We start from the raw sequence: 6,192 nt of genomic DNA on the forward strand, positions 1-6,192 counted from the left end.
ACACAGTGTAGTGTAGTGTAGTTATCAAGCATTATTAGCTGCTTTCTTAGCCTGCTCTAGTGATTTTATTAGCCCTTACTAACAGAGAAAAAGAGGATCGTGTAGATAAACTATAAGCACTTACCATCAGTCATCTCTTTAACTAGGTCACGGCTTCTCACGTCTCCTCCGGTGAACAGCAGCTAGCAGGCGACACTGTTGTGAAGTTTGCGGCTCCACTTGTACTCCCGAGCTATCGCAGTCTCTTTAACATTGTCCTCGTTTAGATAACTACAGTCTGTCAAGACCGGTGACCAGAACTCAAACGCAGACCAGAGATCAGAGAGATATGGGTGGTTTATTTAAATGGTTCACAGAAAAAAACAGGTTGAGGTGGAGGTGCTGGGAATTCAGGAGCGGGTTCGGATCCAGAGCTCTCGGCTGGCTGGTGGGCTGGACTGGGTGCAGGCTGAGGCAAGATGGTCTGAGGCGAGGCAGAGAAAACAAGGTTTAGAAAACAGGCACAAAAACAGAGTTACTTCTAGGTTGCTGGTGAGTCTCATACAAACTGATTCGACGATCCGGCGGGGACTGGAAGGCTGGTCTGGTCTTTTATAGGAGTGTTGATTGTGGAATGAGGAACCGGAGTGCAGGACTGATGAGATGCGTTGCAGGTGTGAAGGCTGGAGCTGCCGAGACCACGCCCCCCAGCAGTAATGCATGCCACAGACAGGTCACAACCGGGGGTTGTGACACAGTCAGAGACATTGTATGCTACCATCAGCTCATCCATTAGCGCAATATCTTCCTCCTCATCTTCCTCCAACTCACTCTCTCCGTCATTATCTTGGCTAACGTTAGCCGGACCGTCCGGTCCTAGTCGGAGGTCCCGCTGTCCCTCTCTCCTCTCGTCTCCTCACCTACCGGTGCGGTGAAATAGTCCATAATTAACTCTGTCCAGTTACTCAGTCATCACATGTAGCACCTCTATCTCTGATTAAATTGAAAAGTTTTGCAATGTTCTCCTCACATTAATCCATCTAGTTAAGCCAGCGATCTTCACCACTATCTGAACCACGTCATCCAGCCTGTCTGTGTGCCGTGAAAAACTTTCTGACAACCTTACGTTTAAGAGCTTAAAAACTATACTTATCATTTGAATTTCATATTAATGTTGACATCGTCTTAAAGCTGAGACTTTATTTATTCAGAAATGCATAAAACCCCAAAACAGCCCAAAATCACTTTTTTCATGTTTAAACGTGTTTTTACAAGAACGGGAGGTTGCGACTTCCGACTCATTTCGATGGAGCGCGTCACATTTGAAAACTGTGCTCCAGGCCGCAAATTCCACTCTACAGAGATAATCTATACATAGAAACGTAGGAAAATTTGTCTTCTCACTCACAATCCTCTGGTAAAGCTGTCAGAGTTATAGTTTGGGCGTAGGATGCACAGATGCGCCACCAACACGCACCAACAGCCTGATTGGCTCCCATATTAAAAACGCAGGAAGATTTCAGAACAAGGGAGATTTAACAGTTTTTTTAGATCGCTCAAACAAAGCTATTTTTTCATTTTTCTTAAAAAAAAAAACATGTAGACGTTCAGGAAGAACTCAGGACGCTCAAAGTGAAGTCGGATCAATGATAGGTATTATGGTTTTGCCAAAAATGCTTTCTGTTCGAGGCCAGAAATTCCAGTCTGTCTACCTCTGCTGTCACTGAGCCGGAACAGGTGCCAGTTAACTCTGTTGATTGCTTTGATCTGATTGCATCTTTGATGTGATTACAGTGACAGATACACACACACACATGCACGTAAGCACGCACACTCCTCACACATGCAAACACATGCTTCAAACACACAAGCACGCGCGCGCGCACACACACGTAACTTTATGTGATTTTAATTACACACACATGTACACATACCGGCAGTAGCCCCCATGGCCCTTTCAGAATTTCCCCAGAGGAAATTTTCTAGTTATAAAACAAATTATACTGAATTGTTCTCATGTAGCAGACTTATTTTATTTATGAATATGTGGTTCATTTGTTTTGCATAAATGTAATAATAGAATAATATATTTAATCTACAGGCCTAGCTTCCAACACAGGACACAGAGGAGTTTAGTGCCTTTTCTAATTCTTCATTCATATTTTTGAGAGTCTACAGTAGTTTCACTGTATTATTACTGGTGCCTGAATTTTGTGTTTTATCTTACAAATAAATACATTTTCACTTCTGCTTGGTTGATGACTCAGAGGTTTATCTGATGAAATGATGAGTTGAGTTTCACTATAATATATAAAATCTATATAAATATATTAGTCCTGCAGCTCTATGGAATCAGCACAAACTCAACTCAAACATGTCTTTGTGCAGAATAACACAGTTAGAATGACAGAAATCAGAAAAAAGTTGAACTTCTCTGATGAATTATGAGTCATAAGAAATAAATTATTAATTATAAGTGTCATGAATGTTGTCACAAACAAAAAATGACCAAGAAAAGATACAAAATTACCAAAAAGGACACAAAAAGAAGTAAAATGACAAAAAAAGACACAAAAGACACAAAATGACCAAAGAATTATACAAAATTACAGAAAAAGAAACAAAATGACACAGAAATTGCATAACATGACCAAAAAGACACAGAATACCAAAAAATTATGTAAAGAAAAAAAAAATAAACAAAATTACAGAAATGTTCTTCCACACAGAGTTCCAGGATTTGACCAGTAGTGTATGTGTGTGATTTAACTGTAACACAGTGTGAACACTCTGCCACAAACTCATAATGTGGAAGCAGGAATTTGCTGAATGGTGCATATTGGTAGCAGATCTTGTCTGACACAAAATCACCCCAAAAAATTATGTAAAATTACCAAAAAGGAAACAAAATAACAAAAAAGGCAAAAAGACACAGCATTACCAAAAAACACACAAAATTACAAAAAAGACACAAAATTACAAAAGACACAAAAAAAGAAACAAAATTTTGAAAACCAGTATTCCACACATATTGTGCATATTGAAGTATTGTCATGTTTCAAGCCTCTCCTGTCCTCTCCTCTCTGCTCTGTGTGAACAGCCTCTCCTGTCCTCTCCTCTCTGCTCTGTGTAAATAGCCTCTCCTCTCAGCTTTGTGTAAACAGATTTTCACGTGACGAGTCGCTCTGACACATTAACCAATTTAGAAACATGAACGTGATGAAGAACTAAACTTTAGAAGTTCAGATGTTCTTATTTAATTTGCCCTATGTTCTTGTTTAATTTAGAGCTCCTGGTCGCGTGGGGCTTTTTTGATCTAAAACATGTTACTTTATGTTCCGAACGTGCAAATCTAAAGCCATGAATTGAATAGCACAGTGAATGGTGAACCCTACCAACACAGTTTTAGACAGTGCGCCAACTGGGGTCATTTTTTCAGGGGAGACTTAAATAATATCTTTAGTTCAAAGGACAGCTCAACAACAACCAGAAAGGTAAACCCACCAAATAAACTCCTAAATTTCTTATCTATTAACGACCTTCAGGATGTGTGGAGGACCTTACACCTACTTCTCACATGTGCAGAATAGCTACAGTCAAATCGATTATCTGTTTATTTCAAGGCTTGAACTAGATAGAGTAGTAACAAGTCAAATCAATGACATTGTAATATCTGATCATGCTATTGTGACATGTGAGTTGTTTCCAAAAGAAAACAAACAGACCCACAGGATCTGGAGAATGAATAGGAATTTTTTAATGGATACTGAATTTCTCAAATATGTCAATAACCACATAGACCTATTTATATAAACCAATATGCGGAGTGGGGACCCCCAGGATAGACCAGGAATCAATATAGTTTGGGATACTTTTAAGGCCTACCTAAGAGGAGTTATGATTGGATATGCGTCAAGGAAGGAAGTGGAATTTGAGAGGGTTGGGAAAAGTGAGAGAAGAGATCAAATTGCTACAGAGAGCACATAAGACCCAAACAAATGATAGAATATATAAAGAACTACAGGAAGCTAAATTAAAACTGGAACGTCTGTTAATTAAGAAAGGGGAAGACTTCAAGCATAACTCTAACAAAATAAATGATATAGCTGCAAACAAATCAGGCAGACATTTGACTTCCTTAATAAAGAAAGTTGTTCTAAGAGATGAAACATCAAACAGATCCAACACAAATAACCAGGCCATAAATGATTGATTTAGATCATTCTATGTAAAATGACATCAGAAATAAAAGACCAGGACCCTCTCCCTTTCTTAAATTCAATCAACCTAAAAACGCCTTTCTCCTGAACAAATTGAAGATCTTAGTAAGGACATAGCCAACTTAGAAATACTTCCTGCTATAAAGAACTTTCCCCTCAAAAAAGCTCCGGGAATGGACGGCTTTTCCCATAGTATTTCATTTACAGAAGTGGTTAATTCAGTGCAAAAAAATAAGAATCTGCTATACCAAAACCAGGTAAGACCTGTGAAAAAACAGGCTATAAAATTAACATGGCAAAAACAGAGCTGTTGGCCATAGACCCCTGCAAAAACGACTTGGAGAAGTTTGCACACTTTCAGATACAAAATAAATAAATAAAATATCTTGGAACTTGTATTAGTCATGATAAGACCCGGTTGCATAAAGATAACTTTCTTCCACTTGTGAAAGACTTTGACAATGATGTTAGGAAGTGGCAAGACTTGAAGGTTAATTTAATAGGAAGAATAAATCTCTTTAAGATGATGTGGCTACCGAAATTCTAATTTAAATTCCAAACTATTCCTATAACACCTCTGTTAGAATAAGTTGATTATTCTACCTGTTAAAATGATTTGATTGCTTGATTTCTGCTTCTCTGTGGCCTGTCCCTGTGTCTGTCTCTGTGCGTGACGCAGGTCACTATCAAAGGTCAATCTTGGGTGTACTATCTATCTCTCTATGCATTTATATATTAATCAGGCAATATGATTTTGATACAATGATTATGTTTGTGTGTTAATGTTGGTTTAGAAACTGTGATTACTTTGATTACGTATATTTCATTTGCTTAAACTGATGAAGATTCTATAATCACAAAGAATGTATTTGATGTTTCATATTTTTTAGACTTGTACATGTAGAACATTGAAAAATCCTTTGGCTCCAAATTATATCTGTAAGACATAACAAGGCAGGAGGTTTTGTTGAATGTTTTGGAGAACAGGCCAGGTCAGGACTTGATGTGCCGGCCATCAGAAGATTGTTGCCCGGTTACATGACGTGTCCCTGTATGGATTAAAACTGACGAATCAACGGATCAAGAAGGTGGAACTTCCTGGAAGAAATCTACCTTCATGTTTAGTAAACAATTATTAGGATAAATAATGGGTCTGAGGGCAAGAGACGGGGTTCGGACTTCACAAACTGAAACCAGTCTGTGTGTATCAGGGACATGTAGAGTTTGGACCCGGAGATCTCTGTATTGCACATTTTTTGACGTATTGTAATAAAATTATGTTAAACTGAGAACTTGGACGTCCTCCAGCTCTTCATTCCCCATCAAACGATCTGTGCAGAAAAATGGTGAGGATTTTCAGTTGGTGTCAGATTATTCAATTTTCAAGGTTTCCTCAAGATATTTTTCTAACACCTCCTAAAACATTCTTTAAAGAGGTAAATTCAATAATTTCTTCGTTCATTTGGTCAAATAAAGCAAGTAGATTGAAAAGAAAAAAATGTTGTATTATCCAAGAGCAGAAGGGGGTCTTAATCTCCCTAATCTAGAGTTATATCAGGTCGCAGCCCAGACATTTTATATTGATCGTATAATAAATAAAACAAACGAGGACCCATGGATAGATATAGAAAACAATCAATTACAGAGCAACAGCTTACTGTTAGCACTTTTTTCCACGGACAACGTGAAATCAAAAAAAATTGTCATTAATAGTACATTAAAAGCCTGGAATAGAATTTTTAAAAAATCTCCATCAAGAAATAGAGCTTCTCCGACACATAGTGATATGGAATAATCCATCAATTAACATACAGAACACGCAGCTACACTGGGAAACATGGATAATAGGAGGAATTCAGAAGTTGTCAGAGGTTACAAATTACGACACCATGGTACCTTTCAGCAAATTAAAAAGTAAACATTACCAGATACAGAATTGTTTAGGTATATGCAACTGAAAAACTGGATTACTTGCTATATTGATTTGGGAAAG

The 6,192-nt window shown here is 37.9% G+C and overlaps 1 pseudogene; it reads left to right on the forward strand.

Annotated features, from left to right (window-relative positions):
• The first annotated feature begins 345 nt into the window (after nt 1–345).
• The window catches only part of LOC131970722 (sialidase-4-like), a 12,841-nt pseudogene continuing 6,994 nt past the window's right edge, over nt 346–6,192 (forward strand).

This window comes from Centropristis striata, chromosome 4 (genome assembly GCF_030273125.1).
Source record: "Centropristis striata isolate RG_2023a ecotype Rhode Island chromosome 4, C.striata_1.0, whole genome shotgun sequence".
NCBI lineage: Eukaryota > Metazoa > Chordata > Actinopteri > Perciformes > Serranidae > Centropristis > Centropristis striata.